General features: G+C 36.5%; 1 pseudogene; it reads right to left on the bottom strand.

Annotated features, from left to right (window-relative positions):
• LOC149192019 (protein DMP6-like) overlaps window positions 1-24303 on the bottom strand; it is a 42901-nt pseudogene that overhangs the window by 12938 nt on the left and 5660 nt on the right.

Genomic DNA, 24303 nt, shown 5'->3' with positions numbered 1-24303 from the left:
TTCGTAACCTTTGTATATGAGCTATGGTCAAAGGACTGCCCTTGTCCTCAGAAGAATTACCACTAGTACCAAGGAGATCATCAGAAAACACACTTAAAATCTTTGAATAGGGCTAAGACATATCACATACAAGAGTCTTCAAGCTGTAATATTTTGTTCAAATGATGCCTGCTAAGATCATTTAGGCATCCCATTTATGTATAAAGAGATGATTTGTACTACCAAAAATTTGATCTGCAGCATTGATATTGGCAAAATCAGAGTAGCATCACAAGTATGATGATTTTGTTCATTGAAACAAAATTGCAATTAGGACCCTGATTTGATCAGCTAGCTACAGTAGTTGTAATTCCATGATAGGTTAGGGGCGCCATTTTCTATTGGTGAGAACTATCCCGATCCACTTCATCGATGTTTGCATTCCATATGAAATGGGCATATGATCCAAGAACATTGCTACATAAGAGAGACAATTAGTTAGGTAACATAAGTATCAATGGTTTCATATATTAAAATCCAAAGGTCTAACAGACCTTGTTTAGCCATGGCAAAATCAAAGTAACATGACAAGTATGATGGTTCTGTTCATTGAAACAAAATTGCAATTAAGACTCTGATTTGATTAGCTAGCTACAGTAGTCGCAATTGCATGATAGGTTAGGGGCACCATTTTCTGCTGTTGAGAAGCATACTGATCCGCTTCATCGATGTCTGCATTCCATATAAAATGGGCATATGATCCAAGAACATTGTTGCATAAGAGAGCCAATTAGTCAGGTAACATAAGTATAAATGGTTTCATATATTAAAATCCACAGGTCTAACAGATCTTGTTTAGCCATTTAAGATATAGAAGCTTCGCAACCTTTGTATATGAGCTATGGCTAAATCTAAAGGTTTTAAAAGCATCATAATGACAACCCACCAAACCCTTATCTAGGCATATCTCTAGACTTGCACTAGAACAACTTGAACTAAAAGGAAGGATAAAATGCAAACAAAGCAATGCATGTAATAACAAGCAAAGGAGATCCAAAAGAAGAAAAAAGCACAAACAGAGGACTGCAAATAATTGGATAAAACAATAGAGAAGGAAAAGATACTAACTTGTCATCTGGTGTCGCTTGAATAGCCAAGTAAATTTTGGCACGAGGTGCATCTTTGTGAACATCCCATATAAGATTGGCATAAAGAGAGAGGATATATCCATCTCCCGGACTTGCTAGTATGGCCCTCCCATAGTATTCCTCAGCTTTTCCCAAATCATGCTGCACCTATATAGACAGAAAACCAGCAGTATTCAGAATTTTTATGTGAATTTATAAACATTGTGTCCTGATATATAACTCGATGGACGATATCCAATCAAGAAAGCTCCATTATAAGGCCCTAAAAGACATAATCTTAACTAGTGAATTTGATTCATATTAATAGTAATGACACAAGACTTTAACTACACCATCTAGTAATAAGCAATTAATGAGATGATTAGTTATGTTACAATAACGAAAATCTATTAAATTAAAACAAATTTCAAATTTCACAGCATAGAAGGATGACTATAACAATCAATCTCCAAAGAGTCCATGATTCTTTAAAAAGAAAAGAAAGAAAAAAATTGAAGAAACATTTAATATCAAGTTTTTGTGGGGTGAGGTGTGGGGTAGTGACCAATCCCAAACTCACCTTGATCTATAAAAAACTAAGATCAAATATTTGTAGTTAATAATCTCGGAAGAAGAACCTTGTTCAAAACAAGGAAGCATTGGTTTAATGGTGAGGTCAACAAAGTTTTAACTTTTAACCCAATGAATGAGATGAGCTTCCATATGAATAGGTCAGCTCAAATGCCATGCAAATTTGGCAGAATGACTACCTCTCGGACCTTGCAGACAATTTAAAGGAAGTCTGCTCTACGAGGTGCAGTGCCTTGGGTCGTATTTCTCGAAGCACAAAAGGAAAAAAGAGAACAAAAAAAGACAACAGTTTAATGACCAACTTCAATAGGGTGGATCAAGATTAAACTTATGACATAGGCTTATCCTTAGATCAGGAGAAGACTTTTAATACACAAAAGCATAAATTCATTACTAACTTCCTGCAGGAAGCTCGCATAATTCGTTAACAAAAGTGGGTTAATAGGATTTGCCTGCAACGTTTTCTTTTAGTAAGAATATGTGTTATTGGAATTTGATCCAAATCCACCTCCTCTCCCTCCATACCCTCCTCCACCAGATGACCCACCTCCATTTTCACCACCAAATCCTCCATTATCATAACCCGTCTCAGTCTTAGATCCAACAACAACCTTGTCGCACATGAAAGCCAATCCAGTACCTCTATATATCCTATCACCGGTGCAATTCTCAATCCTTCTTCCAGAGACAAAAGGCCCCTCACCTCCATGGGTTCCACTAACTGCCATGATTTTTTTCCAGAGATTCTCTAGGGCTCTAAAACCTAATTGAAATTGGGCTATCAAAATCCTCTTCGATAGACTTGTCCAATAAGCCATTGCTCAGAAAAATTCTGTAGAGGGACTTTCACTAAGGCCCAAAGAACCAAAACCCCTCCTTACCCTCTCCCTGCTTGAACATGAATTAGGCAATGGGGCATGCAAATCAGCTTCAAACAACGTCCTTATGAATCTGGGCTGTGCATCATGATGAACCCACTTCACATCGGCAACAGCTAATTGGGTCAAATGAACAGATTTGCGTGCACTCAATTCTGATTCAGGTTGAATCCCAATAATGGATTTCAACACAGGAGTAGATGACCTGTTTGAAGCAAATTGAAGCAAACCGTTTCAGCAAACGAATTTGTAACCACTTTGATTGAACGGCTGAACTTTTGCAATCGTCTAACATATATTCTTATGGTGTACAAGGATGACAAGTAGGCAGAGAGAGAAGTTGATTTCAGAGGAGAACGCCTTATGGAGTAATAAAATAAAATTATATATATATATATATATATATATATATATATATATATATATATATATATATTGATTGTGAAATGATAGGTGGTTTTTCAACATGTGGTATTGATGAACCATGGTATTGGCCCATGATATGGTTAATAATATTCATGGTAAAGTGGAGTGAGTATCTATGGTTAAAAATCTTGTTATATTGTAAGCATTATTTTGATTGTGAAATAAGAGATGGTGTTTTTCCCATGTGGTATTGATGCACATCATATTGACTCATGGTATGGTACAGTTAATAATATCCATAGTAAAGTGCGGGTGAATATCCATGGTTAAAAATCTTGTTATATTGTAAATATTTAGTTTATACGTGTTTCTTAATGAAATTTAAATATGGTTACAAAATTATTATTTTAATTTATATGGTAATATGGATCTTAATTTATAGTGAATATTTATGTCTTATATATTTTAATGTGATATAGGTGTAGATATATCTCAAAACTATTTATAGTTTTTGTTTTTAAAGTTACAAAATTAAATTCAAATAAATATTTATAAAATATTTTGATTGTGAAATGAGAGATGATTTTTGGGCATGTTGTCTTGATGAGATATGGTATTGTAACAAAGCCTGTTTACAGGTTAATAATATTGATGGTAAAGTGGGCATGAATATCCATGATTAAACATATTGTTATACTTTAAGTTTATTGTAAGTATTAACATTATTATGTGCTTATTAATTAAATTTAAATCATTATTCTATTTTTTAAGGTAAAGTGAATCTTAGCTTATTGTTGCTACTTATAAGTTATATATTTTAATGTAACGCGTATATATTATTTTCTTTTATCTAAAACATTATTCATAATCTTATTAATAAAAACAAAATTACAATGTAACAAATTGAATTTTATTATTTTTATTACATTTAACTTTTTATGGATACTACAACGTCTACCCATACTTGGCTATATATTGCTTTTAACTGACATGTAAATTTACCAATCCTTTACCTATTATAAATTGAACATATTAATATAAATTTAGCATATTACACTGACATGTAAAAAATGTTGACAAAATTTCTTACATTACACATCCACATCACTCCATACTAGGCTGCAGACTGCTTGATAGATTTATCTAAATATGGATCTATCATGCAAGAGATATCAAATCGGCTTTCGGCTTCACAGTATATATGTCAAATTTCACATGTATTTTCCTTCCCTTTTTTTATCAAATAAAATTTTTTATTGTATAAGAATGTATTTAAAACTAGAGTACATTAATAATTCATGCAGAGCTTACTCTTCATACTATGTAGGTGGTTTCTCTCTGTCTCAGCGGAGACCAAGAAATTTTCCCACCTACTCATTACATAAAGACTCAAAAAACAAAACTAAGCATTTTGGTTATACCCTGACATTAAAAAAATATCACGAGACCAAAATAGCTAACAAACTTGCAGACTATTGAGAATCCAAAGAGAAAACATGAGCTAGGTCTTTTGCACTTAAACCAAGAGGAGTAGGATCACACTAAATATGGCCTTCTATAAGAGCCAATCTTGCATCCAATCTAACCATGAAGGAACACCAATTTCTCATAGTTCTCTTGATGTCTTCCAACGAAGAAAAAGCATTGTATATTTCCACCTATTTATCTTTTAGTACCATGTTGAGAAGAGTTTTCATTTGCCAATGTAATGCAATAGAATTGAGGTATTGTTTCCTTCATCCCTTGGTGTGACCTGGGTCGGGAACCTAGTTGGAGACTTCTTCTAGGATTTCAGAGTCAGAAAATTCTTGTCATTCAACAACCATCATGGGTTTGAAATTCTCGATTTATTGTCAATTCTTGGGAGGGGCAACAACGAAGAAGGGCCCTGTTGCTTCCTGCACAAATGTAAAATCCTTTTTTGGCCCTGGGGGGCCTTGCCACCACCACCCTTCCTACTACACATATGTTGCCAAGATGACATGACACATAAGAGAGGCAAACCTTTAAAATTTTCACAAGTAAATCGACATCAAAGAGTATGGGGTTTGCACCAAGTTATATCAATTTCACCAACGACACATATCCTATAATCTTCAAAGTTATGACTGACTCAAACCAAGAATCAACCCAATACTTTCAGGCACATAGAGGTGATGAAAACACTTTGACTTAAATCCTTCAACACCTACAACACTAAACCAAATCCACAACCAAACCCATATTATCGACAAACTAGGGTTAAAGCCTCCTTTTATAAAATAATTATACCGAATAAAAAAACCAAACAAGAAGTTTTTGGACACGACCTTATGAATTCTTGTACAGATCAAGACATCTAGACTTTCGGCCCAAAGATAAACCGAATAAATATAAACCTAACTTCCAGAACAAGACCACATTGTTCCAAACCCAATGACCAAAAAATAGAGAATTAAAAGATAACCCAATTCACTTAACAACAACAAACCAAAGCGAAACCACATAATACCAGAAAAATTATCAAGCAAGAGTGAAGGTACTAGAGATATCATGGGCATCACTGCTAGGAGAAGAAAGGCTGGGAGAGACAACATCCTCCTGACATATTCACTTCCCAACCACCTCTGCAACTTCACCCAACCTCGACGTTCCATCACCACTCATGAGCCTATGTAGCCAGATGAAAATTCACCATCCCAGATTAACCCCTTCACCTCTTTGTTATCAACCTTGCAAACCAGATAATCAAAACCCAAATCGAGTTGTACACAATTGAAACTAGAGTCAGACTCAGTTAATTGAAGTGGGGATTTTGACGCCTCCCCTTATTCAAGCGCAAACCTTCCTCACCCTCTGTAAACCTCATGGAGCCCACCTTCTCCCACGTTGTCTTTTAAAATCCATCTAGAATCCTCGCATGCTTGTGCATGTAGAGGGAAAGCCATGTCCCCTCAACCAGTAATTCCCCTCTTCAGTAGAGTGGCGAGCTCATGCCTTGAGATCCCCCTCATTTTCTAATCCCACCCCCATCAGGGAGTCTCTATCATTATCCAAAATAGATTGAAGCAACTTGGTCCAGCTAACTTGATCTACAAAAGTCCACCTCTCATTAAGGAAGAGGTCTCTGACGTAACATCCCAAATTGGCCAAGAAATTTTCCGCCTTATTTCCAATTATCCTTGAGTGGGAGACAACTATGTAATTCATGTGGAGAATCAGCTCTCTGATGTGGGTGATTACGAATTTCAAATGCCAAATTTTGGCCAACCTTGAAGAGGGTACTCCACGGATAATTCTCTGAACTGTCAACATCACCAACTAAGAGTCTTCATCAATTTATAATTTTTAATTTGTAATACCCCTCTACAATAGTTATCTGTAGGCCTCTTTCTAGGGCTAGAAAATTTTCTACATTGTTACTAGTGGATCCATAACTCTAGAAGTACACCCTTAAATTGTTCTTGTTCTAGTCCCTAAAAATGCCTCCAAATCCTACAATCCTTGGGTTTCCTTTAGAAGCCCCATCGAAATTCATCTTAATAAAACCTAGTTGTGGGGGGGGGGGGGGGGGGGTGTAAAGCTCGTAGGGGAGGTGCTTCTTGTTTCCAAACTCTTGGTACTCAAGTGGGATAACATTGTTTGGGTGATCTCTAGTTTTCTTAGGATTTCAACTTCCAAATGATATGCCTTCCAATCATCTAAGGACCAATATTTTTCTAGAATCGTCTCTTTGATATTATGCTTTATTGTCTCCCAAGTGTTATCGATAAACTTCTTCTTATTCTTGAATATTATCATGTTATGCTCCTTCCACAGTGACCATATTGTGAAACCTCCTGCTAATATCCATTCTTTATTTATTACTAGATTTTTGAACAATTTATACCTCCATTTCTCAATTGATGCGATCAGGTTAGTATGATTGTGATCATTGTGGCCAAAAAATGAGTGAATATGAAACCATATATCTTTAGCATATGGACATGTGTTCAGAAGGTGTTCCATGCTCTCCTCCTGGTTTCCACATAGATGAAAAAATTATGGTCCTTGAAATCCTTTCTTTCTAATATGATCCCATGTGAACAACTTTCTTCTCCCTATCAACTAGAGGAAATAAGAAAATTTAGGCCATAATTTGTTGGTCCAAATTCTTCACCATAAGAGTCATCTTGGTTATTTTTGGTGCCCTTCCAACAAATAATATGCTTCCTTAAGTGTAAGCATTCATTTCATTTGGTAGCCCCAACATAACTTATCAGGATCTTGAGCGATAGTGATTTTACGTTCTTGCAATTCTTGGCTCAGAGTATCCCAAGGGTACCTGTCTTGATGATCTCTCTAGTGCTCTTTTGATTTCCATTCTCTCTAGAAGGAGTTCTGTTTTTTTTCCAGAAACATGCTACCTTCCTACCCAAATTCTCCATAGCAAAGGTTCTCAACTCCCTAAAGTCTTCCCTTTCTCTCAATCTAGTAAGTTGCTTCCAGGCATCATCCCATAACAGGGTTATGCCTCTTTTCCTTATTTCCTGAAAACCATGATCTTGTACTAGACCTTTGTTGGCTTGAGCCAGATCTAGATGGAGGAGCTTGTAGAAAAGACAATAATTCTTATTTTTTCAATTTGGGAGGAGGCGACAATGCACTTTATGTCCCACATTTTCTTCCATAATTCCTTGCCCCACTGAAGCCAACATCACCATAACTTTTCTCCCAGCACTTTGTTCAACATCTATGGATCTCTCAACCCAAGCACACTTGCCAAATTAGGGATGCATAACTTTTCCCATGCTACCAATGACCATTTCTTGGCTTTGTTTTCTCCTCTCCATAGAAAATATTTGAATCTATAGGTAATTTCCTTGCATTCGATTGGTGCTGCCAAAACTGATAATTGTAATTTTATTATTAAATCATGAAATATTGACCATTTTAAATTTTCACATCATTTATGATATTGCTAGTAATTGAGACTCCAAGATAAGCATTGATTCCCCACAATTTGGTCTTGGATGTGTTAGAATAATCTCATATCTATGTCCATTCACATCATTCAATAATGCATTTTGCACACTTAGGCCACAATACTCACACCCTAACATGAGACTCCAAGATAATCATAGATTCTCCACAATCTGTCTTTGGATGTGTTAGAAGAATACCATCTCTATCTTCACTCACATCATTCAATATTGCAATTAACACACTTAAGCCTACATCCTCAATAGTGAAACCTGAAGCTTCAAGGTTGAAACTCAGGTTCCATGCCTACACCCATGATCTATTGGTATCGGATGCAAAATAGTAACCTATAAATATAGAGTAATCAAATTGAGGGGCTTCTTAGTCGTCCAATAGAAATAATAGTATTGAATTTTTTTACTATTTAGGTGAAACATCAACTTTCTATTAGGTCCCTATAATACTATTATATTCCTCTTATTGTTATTGTTAGTGTAGCCCCCTATTGTTATTGTTTTTTCCATGTATCCCCCATGTTGTTATTGTTGTTCACTATAGAAGCCCACTATTTTTATTGTTGTGCCCTTACATTATTATTGTTATGTAGGCTCTGATCATATTGTGATCCTTTAGACCCCCATATATACCAAGGGGCTCTTATCATTTGTATCATCAAATAATTATTCATTTATTTAATGTAAAGTATGTTTTCCCCTATAAGAGGCTATTTCCCAAGTTGTTGATTTGTCTTTTCTCTATTTTGTGAGCTGGTTGCAGAACATTTGGTATCAGAGCTTTGGATCCCAGGGTTTCGCTTCTTCAAACATGACATCTTGGAATTTTCACTATAATTTTTTTCTAAACGGATTTAGAAGCTGAAATTTCGACCACGTGGAGCCAAAATCTTGGTAAACTTCGTGTACAAATTTCAAATCTTGGTTTTCAATATATTCTGAGATATGCTCCAAGGAAATTAGGGTTTTTGTAGGCTCCAGAATTCCATCTCAAACAGGTGACCTAGGGAAAATTGTCATAACTTTATTTTCAAGCATTGGATTTGAATTTTGTAAGCTGTGGCTAAAATTTCATGGACTGTAGTTTTTCCTGTACCAATTTTAGGGCCAAATGTTGAAACAATGACACGTGGCATCCCGTACAACTTCATTCTATTGAACCAGTCCATAATCAGGCCATTGTGGGATATTTGGCATAAATCTATATGAATAATCAAATATTGGTCTGACTTATGTAATTGGAAATAATATTTAGAGAGATACCACGGGACCAAATTTTAGACGCTGGAAATCCAAAATTATAGAGATACAATAATTGCAATATCGAGCTCCAAAAAAGCAAGAAAAAAGTCTGTATTTTTTAAATTTTGCATAATTTTTGTTTGAAAAATTAGTTTGAAGTGATTCAAAGGGAATATTGAAGCATAGATATCAATATTTGGTTCTAGAATGCCTAAAAAAAAAAATCTACATCCATTAAACCCTCAGAAATCTCTATTATGACTCATGAAGAGGAAGAATTGGAGCATGATATATCAAAATTACAAGACCAAGTGCAACAAATTTCACTCTCACAAAGAGAAACCAAAGCTAATATGGATAGTTTAAAAGAAGACATGGAAGGTTTGAAGGATGGCATGGAAGCTAATATGGATGGTTTGAAAGCAGACATGGACGGTTTGAAGGAAGGTTTAACAAAGTTGTTGCAAGAAAGGCTTCCCAATGGTGACAAGGTAATCCATGACAATGATGATGAGGACAAAAGGAATATGAATTATGATTTTAGAGACTCCAATGTGGGGCTTAAGAACCACCACATTCCAAAGATAGATTTGAGGAAGTTTGATGGCAATGATATGATAACATGGATACTACAAATGGAGCAATATTTTTATCTACATGATGTGCAACACACACAAAAGGTATGCATTGCATCTTTATATTTAGAATCCAATCAATTTATATGGTGTTGATGGATTTTTTCTCACAAACCACTTATCACTTGGTCAGCTTTTATGGAGGAAATGATAACAAATTATGAGGATACAAAGAGAAACACCTTCTTTAGCCAATTGATAAATCTCAAACAAAAGGGTTCAATGGTGGAGCACGTTGAGGACTTCCAAAAATTGAATATTAGGGTAATTTATATTTTAGAGAAGCATATTATTGATGTATTTATAGGGACTTTGAAGGATAACATCCAACATGAGGTTTGCCTTTGGGAACCTGATTCATTGGAGAAGGCATTCAGGGTGGTAAGAAAAGTTGAAAGCAAAATTATGACAACAAGGAAGTCTACCACTCACAACTATAAAGATGGAAGTGTTGTTGCTCCTAGCCTTCCACAACCTACAAGGTTGACACCACAACAATTGGAGAAAAAAAGAGAAAAAGGGATTTGTTACAGTTGTGATAGAAAATACACTAAAGGTCATAAGTGTGTTGAGAATAAATTATTCTACATAGATTATGAAGAGGAGGAAGAAAATGAACAAGAAACATCAAATAGGAGGATATACACTAGGAACCAACCCCATAGAAAGAAGAAATGAATCCAACCATATCTTGTAATGAATTAGCAGTAATTACCACCCCTCAAACTCTTAATATTGTAGGATATATCAAGAAGAAAAACATAATACTGTTGATTGATTTAGGTAGTGCCCCAGAGGTTCCCCACATCACACACAAGTGCACTCATAGTAATTCACTCCCTTCTAGGGAGTCTAGAATCCACTATACCAACAAGGTAATATCCAACTATATTTTCTCATGTCTTGGTCTACTTCTGCTTTAGGATGGTCTCTTCCTAATGTATTTTAGGGCTCTAGAGTAATTATCTCAACCCATAGCCTCCAAGGGACCCAATCTGTTACAGGGCTCCAGAGATTTCATCCCAACAGACAGTGTTCAGGGACCCAAGCTATTACCGGGATCTAAAGACCTTTGTCTCAAGCCACAACCTCTAGGGACCCAAGTTGTTATAGGGCTCCATGGATCCTATCTCAATCCATAGCCTCTAGGGACCCCAAGCTGCTACAGGGCTCCAGAGATTAGCACTCAACCCACAGCCTCCAGGGATATAGAATTGATCCCCTTCTCTTCTCTTCTCTTCAACACTGCTTGATGCAAGCTTCTACTGGAGGCTCAATTCCAAATCCCTTTTCGGTTTACCACCAAACCATGTGTTATAGACATTTTTGTGCCTTGCAGCTCCAAGCATGAAATGTCCATAAACCAAGGGCTCCTAAGTCCCTAAAAGTATTGTTCCAACCCCTAAAGGAACAAGGTCAACAAATTACAGCTTCTCCCAGAAGTTCTCCACCAGAAATTGCTCAGAATAAGTCAAAACAGGATCATTTCAGCTGCTCCACTGGCTAGCTGCGTTGCATAGCACCTAAATACACTAGCTGGGTGCGTTGCAACACACCTAAATGCACCATCAGGGTGCGTTGAGTGGGAAATGACAAATGGCAGTGCCATTCCGCGAGGTGGAAAGACAATGGAAGCTCCAGAATCTTCTCCTATGACACTTGCCTCACTGAATTCGACCAAGGATGAGTAAGAGGCTCTCAGTCTCCAAGTGGAAGCAAGAACTGACAGAGAGAAGACACTAATCAAATCACAGGCTGACTCATCCTTCTTGCATACATCTATATATGGATCCCTCATCCTAGAGATCCAGAGGCTGGAATTTTGTACATTGCAAGGAATTGTTGTTGGTTTTGAGATAGATATCAGAGTATTGGGTGATTTATGCTTTGTTGGAGGTGAAGAGGGGCTTCTTTGCTGGGAGGTTGATGCTGGGTCAGGAATCATCGGTTGTAACTCCTCCTGGATCTTCTTGTTATATCAATAAAACTATTTGAGTTTTTCCTACATGCTTGTGTATCATTGATGCTTGTTACATTTGTATGGTGCGGTGGACGGGAAAAGACAAGTGGCGGAGACAGTTTGCGAGGTGGATGATCATGGAATCTTCTAGAAACTTCTCCTGGGACACTTGCCTCTCAAAATCGCCCAAGGATGAGTAAGAGATCAATGAGATCTCCAAGTGGCATCAAGAACTATCAGAGAGAAGACACTAATCAAAAACCCAGAGCTGACTCACACCTCTGCAAATATCTATATATAGATCTCTCATCCCAGAGATCCAGGGGTTAGAGGGTGGAATTTTTCATATTGTAAGGAATTGTTGTTGGTTTTTTGAGACAAACATCAGATTGTTGGGTGATCTATGCTTTGTTTGAGGTGAAGAGGGGCTTCTTTGCTGGGAGGTTGATGCTGGGTCAGGAACCACTGGTTGTAACTCCTCCTGGATATTTTCTTGTTTATCAATAAAAGCTATTTGAGTTTTCCTCCATGCTTTTGTATCATTGATGCTTGTTACATTTGTATGGTTAACTTAAATCTGATCCTAAGTTGTTTATGAATATAGATCCATGTCTTTGTATAGTTTTCTTCTTCTGTGATCTTATAGGTACTTTGTGAAGCTGGGAAAGTAAGGGAGCAGGTAGCTGGAGACTATCAAAGAAGAGAAGGATTGGATCAAAGAGCTAGCGCAAGACACAGGTTGGTTCTTTCTATTCCTCTCTATCTATAGTTCATAAAGGAAATACAAAAGTAGTTTTTCTCTGTTTGTTTCTAAGGCAGCTGTCACACCTTAGTGGGATAGAGCAGTTCTAAATAGACACTTTTTCCTGTAACACTTAGGTTTATAATATTGATCATGGTAAACCATTGTCAATCATAGCCAACCATGCTTGAATGTCACATTGTGATAAGGATTGTCTCACCATGAAAATAAATAATAATCCCTTGGGTTTATTATTCCTTTGGGTTTATTATATCAATCCCTTGGGTTTATATTATTAGTCCCTTTTGTTTAATAGTATTCCCTTTGGTTCGTAATCCCTTGGGGTTTTAGTATTAATCCCTTGGGTTTATAATATCAATCACTTGGGTTTATTATTCCTGAGTCAAACATGGTTTATTATGATGTCGACCATGGTCCAACATTGTTATAGACATATTTGGGCACATCAACCCCAAACTTATATGTCAATAAACTAGGGCTCATTCTACCCCTAAAAGAGTTGTTTCATGCCCTAAAAGAATGTAGTCATCTGAATACTTAATTCCCCAAAAGTTCCATCTGAGAAACCATCCAGAAATTGCCTAAATTGAACCATACTGACTGCTCCACTGGCAAAGTGTGATGCATACTGAGTGGTACACTACCAGGGTGCGATGCATACTGTTTAGGTCTTCTATAGGGTGCGATGGGTGAGGATGGACAAATGTCCGAGATAGTTTGCTAAGTGGATGCTCATAGAATCTTCTAGAAACTTCTCTTGTGCCACTTGCCTCTCTGAATTCGCCCAAGGATGAATAAGGAATCTAAACTTCAGTTATCCCCTCTTTTGTGGAACCAAATGTAACAAGTGGAATGACACTAATCAAACCCCATGGATGACTCACACCCTTGCACACATCTATAAATGGATCCCTCATCCAAGAGGTCCAAAGGCTGAAATATTGTGAATTGCAAGTAAGTGCTGATAGTTTGTAATTGAGGAGAGAGCATTGTATTATTGGTGTGATCTTGTTATTTAATGAGGTGAAGAAGGATTGAAGCTGGGAGGATGATGCTGGATCAGACAACTGGGTTGTAATTCTCCCTTCTATTAATAAAGTTCTTCAAGTTTTCTTCCATATGATTGTGCAATTGTGAATGCTATCATTTGTGAATGCTATCATTTATTCATTATATATCTTATTCTTTAATGTTTATGTTGTAATAGATCATGATGCTTTGACGGTTCTTTGTTGCTATACTTGTGTAGGTACTCTCCAAGCGTGTTAAGTATGGGGAGGAGTTGCGGGTTCTGTCAAGGGGGGGAGAGATCAAGCAAGGGATTAAGCGGAAGTTCCAAGTTGGTACCATTATCTTTCTCTTATCTATTACACATAGAAGAAATCATTGAATTGCTTTAAATTGTTGTTTCTAGGGTAGCTACCAAACCTAGAGGGTTAGCATTCTTTAGGAATACTAGTTTTCCCATAAACAAATTGGCGACTCCGCTGGGGAACGAATAGATGTTTATTTGTTGTTATTGTTTGTTTTATGTTCAATTTGATAAGCTATAGATAGAGCCTGAAGTCAGCCAGGTAGCCTTTGAACTGCTCTTGCTCTACAATTGCATAGTAGATGAATGTTGCTTCAGTCAATCTCTGGTTTAGTTTATGAATTGAACATTTGACTTGCAAGCACATCTAGATGTCCTTTTGGTAGCTTAGTAACCTCTCAAGAAACTCCATCATACTTTGCTCTTTATTGTTCATCAAAACTCAGTGCCTTAACTCATTGAAAGCAACTCCACATTTGAGCCAAAACCCATTTCAGTTGCACTTCCTGGACCATCGCACTGTCTCCCACTATGACTCAGTATGCATAGCACCTCCCGAGTGCAGTAAGTGCGATGCATCTCATATTCTGTGAAGCCTAGGTGTGATGATTGACTGAACTCTTTTTCCATTCTAGAAATTGAGGGTTTTGACCTTGTTTTCAGTGTTGTTTGGTTGTTTTGCTGCATATGAACAGTGCCTCTTTACTGAAGCTTACTTGCATCACTTATTTCAGCCTCAATTACATTAGGATTAGTGAATGTTTTTTGTGTATTTTTTTTTCATTTACAATCCTTTGTCGAAAAGTTGTTTAAATCGATTTGTCACTTTGGTACAAAAAGTGTCGTAATTGTCGTTTTGTGTCGAAAAGAGAAGTGTCGTGAATTATTCCTTCCCTTGATAATCAATTGAAATTTTTCTTCATGCATTTGATTTGATTTGTTTATATTCGAAGTGTCGAAAGCATTTTTATTCAAAATTGAAAAGTGTCGTGGAGTCTTCCTTTCTCTTTTGAAGAAGAAATTGCTGAAAATGTCATTTTGAGTGAAATAGTTCAGATCTTTGCTGCATTTAGTTTTCCTTTTTGGCATTTTTCACATTAAGGAGAACAAAAACAAATACATGCATTTGCATTTAGCATTTTTTAGGTTTGTGTGCGAAAAGAAGATTTAGGGAAATGCACTAGTGTGTGCTCTTTTCTCTTTGCTTAAAAGTATTGTTATTTTCTTTCCCTAGTAGCTAGGATTTTCATTGTTCAAATAAACAACGATTGTTTATCATTGTAGATTGCATCTTAGGAATTTCAGATCATCATCACGCGGTGAACCATTAAAAGGAAAACTCTAAGCAATATCAACTTTAAAATCAATTTCAATGAACCTAACAACGCTTTGGAACTTAACGCAACATATCTAGAGGTCTAGGCTAGTGACGTGTTCCGACGTCATTAAAACTAGTGGCTATCGTTTTCATTGAAGGTTGGGTGATTCCTCCTCCTTGATACGACAAGTGCTAGAACGGACTTGTGCTCCCCATACCATCACGTATATATTGGGAGACCACAATATTCTTAAATCCTTTATCCATAGGAAGATGAGTCTACCGCCTTATTGATCGCAATGCACTAAACACAGCATTCGGGAAGATTGACTGTCGTACATAAGTCCTTGGTAATTTCTCTTTAATTTATCACCAAGGTGTATATTGCAGTTTTGCAATTGGTTTGGTAATCCCTCTGTCTAGATTTTCCACATTAGTCACTTTCGTTCCTTTTTTACTCTTTAAAAGAAAAGGTCCATCTAAGCACTTGTCCTTTCAGGCTCATTAAAAATCGAAGGAGACTAGAGTCATCTTTAACTTTTTCTTGACTCTTAAAAACTGAAAAAGCAAAGTTGTGTCCAAGCGTCATTAAAATTAATTAAATTCAGAATAACATCCCTGTTCCTTAGTTGATCTTAGGTTGAGACATATGGCAACGAATCCGGAGTCCACTGATCAAGGAATCCATTTTGAGGGGAATCCTAGTCCTTTTCCTTCTTGGGGAAATATTGGTGCTCCTTATATGGCTACATTGTCCCTTCCGGGACTTACCATTGGCCTGCCAGTATGGTTGTTCTCAACCTCTGTGGTTCAAAATGTCGTGATTTCTCCGCAATCGAGTACACCTCCAGTTGAACCTGAAATTGACCCTTTGCCTTCTTCCTCATTTGTTTCTCCCTCCCCTTCTTCCTCTTCGCTTGGTGAAAGTAGTGATACTAGTAACTAGGTGGCTGAGAAGAAGAAGAAAGGGAAGGAGAAGAAGAAGAAGCCAATTCAGCAAGGGGGCAACCAAGCAACCATTGCTTTGAATGCATCATCTAATGAAAATCCATCCATTAAAGTTCCCAAAGCTAAATATCTGTGCATAATTTGTGTGGGAGACCATTTTTATTAAGATTGTCCTTGCTTTCCTCAGATCTTGAAAGAATGGTCTTCCTGTTCACACCATCTCGTGTCATCAACCTCTGGAGATTATGTTGGTAACACACCACCAACTAGTGATAGTAAAGTTCATGGACGAAAAAGAAAGGTTGGGATTCCATGTAGGTTATGTGAAGGAGATCATTCCCTTCACCTTTGTCATTTTTTGGATGAAGCCAAAAGAGTGTTGGATAACCGTCTTGCTTCACCGCAATGACTTCTATTTGGTTACAGGAAACTCTCCCTAAGTACTCTCCCTAAGTCCTTCACTGGTTGAAAAACTCACTAACTTAAATCAACCATCAGTCGAAACCACTCTCTCTGAAAGTGAATCTCATGAGTCTATACCCGACCAAAGTGAACATGTCGAGGTAACAATTGACCCAATTTCACCTTCAGCTAATCGTACTTTTCCCAAAGAGAGTGAAAATGATACCGTTCAAGTTATTTTTGTTACTTCAGATTCTAATGAGCTTGGGGAAATCCACCTGTACCTTCAAGATAGGAGGAAAATCCTCCACTTCTCATAACTCAAGGAGTTAATTCTCCTGTTTCTTCGGTACCCCCTCCAAGTAGTCTAGTCACTTCCTTTGATTGGAATTGATTAGCAAGATCCTGCCTTCCTTCCTATGTACCTTTCCAGATCATAGTACAAGTTTGTAAAATGATGATGTCTGGCACTATTATAGATGAAGGTGCATCAGTGAGTATCCTTTCCTCAACTGCTTGGAAAGCACTTGGTTCGCCACCGCTTATGCTTGTTACACAGAATCTGTTAGGCTTTAACAAAGGAACCAGTCGGCCGTTAGGGATCCTTCCTAAGTTACCTATTACTTTGGGAGGAAAGACTGTTCATCTGAATGTGATGGTAGTCCCAAGACCTTTAGATTAAAATTTACTTCTTGGGTGTGAATATGTTTATAACATGGAAGCTATTGTTTCAACACTCTTTTGAGTGATGCATTTCCTGCATGAAGGCAAGATTGTCATCATTGACCAGCTTTCATTTCCTGGTCCAAACATAGCTCCAAGTCAATCATCATCCCTAAATAGTCCATTTACATCAACGATATCACTTGAACCTTCATTCCATCCACCCGATAGCCATGAGTAGTCTGTTGAATGTAATGAAGCTTGGGGGGCATGCACCTAATGGTAAAGATAAGTTTCCTTGTAGGGTATGGGATTGGTCTATCACACCATTCACCTTTATCTATTCTGGACGAAACCAAGAAGGTGTTGGATAACCGTCCTGCTTCACCACAGTGATTTCCATCTACTCATAGGAGACTCTCCTTTTCATCATGTTGGGAGCATGCAAATCATTAATTGAAGCATAGTTTTGTCATTTCGAGCTTGTATAAAAATGAAACTAAATTCAAGCATAGTTTTTTTGTTTTCGAGCTTGTGTAAAAATGAAACTGACTTCAAGCATAGTTTTGTCGTTTCGAGCTTGTGTAAAAATGAAACTGACTCCAAGCATAGTTTGTTCATTTCAAGCTTGTGTAAACATGAAACTGAATCCAAGAATTATTCCCCATGGTTCAAGCTTGTCTAAAAATGAACCCATTTTCAAATATTAACCTTTGTGATTGCCATTCTATTAGCCTTTTGAGCCTTGGTTGTGTACATCCCATCACCACCATCCCTTTGGCTGATCATACAATCTCACTTGTGATTGCCATTCCATCAGCCTTTTGAGCCTTGGTTGTGTACATCCCATCACCACCATCCTTTTGGACGATCATACACTCTCACTTGTGATTGCCATTCTATTAGCCTTTTGAGCATTGGTTGCATACATCCCATCGCCACCATCCCTTTGGCCGATCATATGCTTTCACTTGGTTTTTTTTACCCTTTTTGAGGAACAGTTGTAATGAGTGGTCTTATTAGCCAACCTCTTCAAAGAAATTAACATGTTTTGAGAAGTTCCAACATCACTGGAACCAGTTGCTACCTGAGACACCACTCATTCCTCAAAATCAAGTCCTCTTTAAACCCTTTTCAGACTCGTTAAATATGAAAAGATTGTCGAGAACTTTTCTTTTTCAGCTCGTTAAAGTGATTGGAAAAGTCATCCCTTTTGTATTATTCTATCCTTTCTCAGACTTGAGGGATTATTTTATGAAAAAGAACTTATGGAGTTTTCTTTCCATCCCTTTTCAAACTCTCTAAACATGAAAAGGACCGAGTTATCCTTGTCGTTAAACTCGTTAAAATAATAGAGACAAACTTGTCCATTCTAGACGAGATCGAGTTTCACTGTCGCTAGACTCGTTAAAACATCAAATAGCAATAGGTTTTCCCGAAGGGCGAATTATAGAACAAGCATATGTTATCCTCCTCAAACTTGACAAAAATAAAGAGGTACAGGTCAGCAATGACTGGGGAAAAGGGAAGAAAACTTGAAAAACTTTATGGTAGCAAGTCACTCTTGAACATGACACTTTCACTTCATCAACATTATTGAGTTGGGTTGGGTTATTCCATTTACCGGTCATCTCACCATTGGTCTTTCATACCATCCATCTTTTGGGGTTAACGCTACCAATTCATCTCAGTGTCACTGACATGTTCAAGAGAAGTCATTCAGTCGAGAACCCACCATCCAGTTAATGTATCATCCACTGCAATACCTCCAACCTTCATTTTTCATGACCGCCATTCCTGAACCTTGTGTTGTCAGTTCGTTTTTCACCTCCAGAAAGCATTTGCTTCATTTTGTGTCATAGATGTGGGATACATCAAGGCCCTCCTACGACGAGTTGCTTCTTGTCGACATCAGCTCATTATCCAGGAAGTTTCCTTAGAAACAACCCTTTCAGTGCTTTGAAGCTTGCATACATCAATGACAAGTTTCTCACTTCCGGCGACAGGTTGACATCAATGGCCTTCGACCGAAATATTTTGCGTGGTGTTCAACATCGGATCATATATTCACACCACGTGAATTGTACTGTAGTACCTTGAGGGTCATTATCATTATCGGTGATTCCTCTCGTGTCTGTTAACAGCTCACATCATTGGCTGGTAATCAGGCGATGTCTTTCCATGTTCGACTTCAGAACATCTTTTCACATGGATTGACTTGTACATCGAGCGAAGATTGAACGAGTTTGAAGACCCCGGATCTAGTTTCATCCATCTGGGCTGTGATATATTCAGGAATATAAATCAAATGTACAAAGGCTCTGCACAGATGGTCATCCTAACCATGGATGATGACTCTATATCTGAAGAATCACCAGTCTGTATCTGCAGACGTCTGTCTGATCTATGTACATGAAATGAAATTTATAAAGCTAAGCATGGGAATGCCCCCTTTAGCTAGATCATGAAATTATATTATGATGATGTATTGTATTGTAACTTGTGTAGGTCACCTTCCAGTTTGAAACTTCCAATCCTCATGATAAAGCATTTCACCTGAAATGAATATTTACGACCTCATGCTTTAGGGGGCAACTGTTATAGACATATTTGGGCACATCAACCCCAAACTTATATGTCGATAAACTAGGGCTCATTCTACCCCTAAAAGAGTTGTTTCATACCCTAAAAGAATGTAGTCATCCGAATACTTCATTCCCCAAAAGTTCCATCTGAGAAACCATCCAGAAATTGCCTAAATTGAACCATATTGACTGCTCCACTGGCAAAGTGCGATGCATATTGGGTGCGATGCATACTGTTTAGGCCTTCTATAGGGTGCGATGGGCGAGGATGGACAAATGTCCGGGACAGTTTGCTAAGTGGATGCTCATAGAATATTCTAGAAACTTCTCCTGTGCCACTTGCCTCTCTGAATTCGCCCAAGGATGAATAAGGAATCTAAACTTCAGTTATCCCCTCTTTTGTGGAACCAAATGTAACAAGTGGAATGACATTAATCAAACCCCATGGATGACTCACACCCTTGCACACATCTATAAATGGATCCCTCATCCAAGAGATCCAAAGGCTGAAATATTATGAATTGCAAGTAAGTGCTGATAGTTTGTAATTGAGGAGAGAGCATTATATTGTTGGTGTGATCTTGCTATTTCATGAGGTGAAGAAGGATTAAAGCTGGGAGGATGATGCTGAATCAGACAGCTGGGTTGTAATTCTCCCTTCTATTAATAAAGTTCTTCAAGTTTTCTTCCATATGATTGTGCAATTGTGAATGTTATCATTTGTGAATGCTATCATTTGTTCATTATATATCTAATTATGTAATGTTTATGTTGTAATAGATCATGATGCTTTGACGGTTCTTTGTTGTTGTACTTGTGTAGGTACTCTCCAAGCGTGTTAAGTATGGGGAGGAGTTACAGGTTCTGTCAAAGGGGAGAGAGATCAAGCAAGGGATTAAGTGGAAGTTCCAGGTTGGTCCCATTATCTTTCTCTTATCTATTACACATAGAAGAAATCATTGAATTGCTTTAAACTGTTGTTTCTAGGGTAGCTGCCAAACCTAGAGGGCTAGCATTCTTTAGGAATACTAGTTTTCCTAGAAGCAAACATGGAATTGTGATAAGGATTGTCTCAATATGAAAATCAATGATGGTCCATCATGTTTATTTCAATGTTTATAATATTTGTCTTAGGGTTTATATACGTTGGGTTTATAATATTAGTCCCTTGGGTTTAATATTATTCCCTTGGGTTCATAATCCCTTGGGGTTTTAGTATTAATCCCTTGGGTTTACTATTCCCTTAGGTTTATAATATCAATCATGGTCAACCATTGTCAATCATAGCCAACCATGGTCAACCATGTTTGAATGTTGCATTGTGACAAGGATTGTCTCACGATCAAAATAAACCATGTTTATTTTTGTGTTTGTAGTATTTATATTTGGGTTTATCAATATTGGGTTTATAATATTAGTCCCTTGGGCTTAATATTATTCCCTTAGGTTCATAATCCCTTGGGGTTTTAGTATTAATCCCTTGGGCTTAATATTATTCCCTTGGATTCATAATCCCTAGGGGTTTTAGTATTAATGTAAATAAGTTGGGTTTACTATTCCCTTAGGTTTATAATATGAAAATCAATGATGGTCGATCATGTTTATTTTAATGTTTATAATATTTGTCTTGGGGTTTATATATGTTGGGTTTATAATATTAGTCCCTTGGATTTAATATTATTCCCTTGGGGTCTTAGTATTAATCCCTTCGTTTTATTATTCCTTTGGGTTTCTCCTATTAATCCCTTGGGTTTATTATTCCCTTAGGTTTATAATATCGATCATGGTAAACCATTGTCAATCATAGCCAACCATGTTAAACCATGCTTGAATGTCACATTGTGACAAGGATTGTCTCACCATGAAAATAAATAATAATCCCTTGGGTTTATTATTCCTTTAGGTTTATTATATCAATCCTTTGGGTTTTTTATTCCCTTGGTTTTATATTATTAGTCCCTTTTGTTCAATAGTATTCCCTTTGCTTCATAATCCCTTGGGTTTATAATATCAATCTCTTGGGTTTATTATTCCTGAGTCAAACACGGTTTATTATGATGTCGACCATGGTCCAACATGGAATTATGATAAGGATTGCCTCAATATGAAAATCATTGATGGTACATCATGTTTATTTCAATGTTTATAATATTTGTCTTAGGGTTTATATACGTTGGGTTTATAATATTAGTCCCTTCGGTTTAATATTATTCCCTTGGGTTCATAACCCCTTGGGGTTTTAGTACTAATCCCTTCGTTTTATTATTCCTTTCAGTTTCTCATATTAATCCCTTGAGTTTATTATTCCCTTAGGTTTATAATATGGATCATGGTAAACCATTGTCAGTCATAGCCAACCATGGTCAACCATGCTTGAATGTCACATTGTCACAAGGATTTTCTAACCATGAAAATAAATGATGTTTATTTTAGTGTTTGTAATATTTATATTTGGGTTTACGAATGTTGGGTTTATAATATTAGTCCCTTGGGTTTAATATTATTCCCTTGGGTTCATAATCCCTTGGGGTTTTAGTATTAATCCCTTGGGTTTATTATTCATTTGGGTTTATAATATCAATCCCTTGGGTTTATTATTACCTCATGTTTATAATATCAATCATGGTCAACCATGGTTGAATGTCACATTGTCACAAGGATTGTCTCACCATGAATAAATCATGTTTATTTTAGTCTTTGTAATATTTATATTTGGGTTTACAAATGTTGGGTTTATAATATTAGTCCCTTGGGCTTAATATTATTCCCTTGGGTTCATAATCCCTTGGGGTTTTAGTATTAATCCCTTGGGCTTAATATTATTCCCTTGGGGTTTTAGTATTAATCCCTTGGGTTTATTATTCATTTGGGTTTATAATGTAAATAAGTTGGGTTTACTATTCCCTTAGGTTTATAATATCAATCATGGTCAACCATTGTCAATCATAGCCAACCATGGTCAACCATGTTTGAATGTTGCATTATGACAAGGATTGTCTCACCATCAAAATAAACCATGTTTATTTTAGTGTTCGTAGTATTTATATTTGGGTTTATCAATATTGGGTTTATAATATTAGTCCCATGGGTTTAATATTATTCCCTTCGGTTCATAATCCCTTGGGGTTTTAGTATTAATCCCTTAGTTTTATTATTCCTTTGGGTTTATAATATCAATCCCTTGGGTTTATTATTCCCTTAGGTTTATAATATCAATCATGGTCAACCATGGTTGATTCTCGCATTGTGACAAGGATTGTCTCACCGTCAAAATAAATCATGTTTATTTTGGTGTTTGTAGTATTTATATTTGGGTTTACCAAATTTGGGTTTATAATATTAGTCCCATGGTTGAATGTTGCATTTTGACAAAGATTGTCTGACCATGAAAATAAACCATGTTTATTTTAGTGTTTGTAATATTTATATTTGGGTTTACCATATTAGTCCCATGGTTGAATGTCCCATTTTGACAAATATTGTCTCACCATGAAAATAAATCATGTTTATTTTGTTCTTTGTAATATTTACATTTGGGTTTACGATTGTTGGGTCTATAGTATTAGGCCCTTGGGTTTAATATTATTCCATTGGGTTCATAATCCCTTGGGGTTTTAGTATTAATTCCTTGGGTTTATTTTCATTAGGGTTTTAATATCAATCCCTTGGTTTTATTATTCCATCAAGGTTTATAATATCAAACATGGTCAACTGTGGTTTAATGCCACATTGTGACAAGGATTGTCTCACCATGAAAATAAAGCATGTTTATTTTAGACATTGTAATATTTATGTTTGGTTTTACGAATGTTGGGTTTATAATACTAGTCCCTTGGGTTTAATATTATTCCCTTGGGTTTTAGTATTAATCCCTTGGGTTTATTATTCATTTGAGTTTATAATATCAATCCCTTGGGTTTATTATTCCCTTTGGTTTATAATATCAATCATTGTAAATCATTGTCAATCATAGACAAACATGGTCAACCATGGTTGAATGTCGCATTGTGACAATAATTGTCTCACCATCAAAATTAACCATGTTTATTTTAGTGTTTGTAGTATTTATATTTGGGTTTATCAATGTTGGGTTTATAATATTAGTCTCATGCTTGAATGTCACATTTTGACAAATATTGTCTCACCATGAAAATAAAACATGTTTATTTTAGTGTTTGTAATATTTATATTTGGGTTTACGAATATTGGGTTTATATTATTAGTCCCTTGGGCTTAATATTGTTCCCTTGGGTTCATATTCCCTTGGGGTTTTAGTATTACTCCCTTCGGTTTATTATTCATTTGGTTATAATATCAAATTTTGGGTTTTTTTATTCCCTTAGGTTTATAATATAAATCGTAGCCAAACATGGTGAACCATGTTTGAATGTTGCATTGTGACAAGGATTGTCTCAGCATCAAAATAAACTATCTTTATTTTAGTGTTTGTAGTATTGATATTTGCCTTTACTCGATGTGAAGTTTATAATATTAGTACCATGGGCTTAATATTATTCCCTTGGCTTCATAATCCCTTGGGTTTTAGTATTTATCCCTTGGGTTTATTATTCCTTTTGGT

Source organism: Pinus tabuliformis, chromosome 2_2 (genome assembly GCF_031772625.1).
Source record: "Pinus tabuliformis cultivar Carrire ecotype Pingquan chromosome 2_2, CPIR1, whole genome shotgun sequence".
Taxonomy (NCBI): Eukaryota; Viridiplantae; Streptophyta; class Pinopsida; order Pinales; family Pinaceae; genus Pinus; species Pinus tabuliformis.
This window is presented reverse-complemented; position numbering and strand designations above follow the sequence as displayed.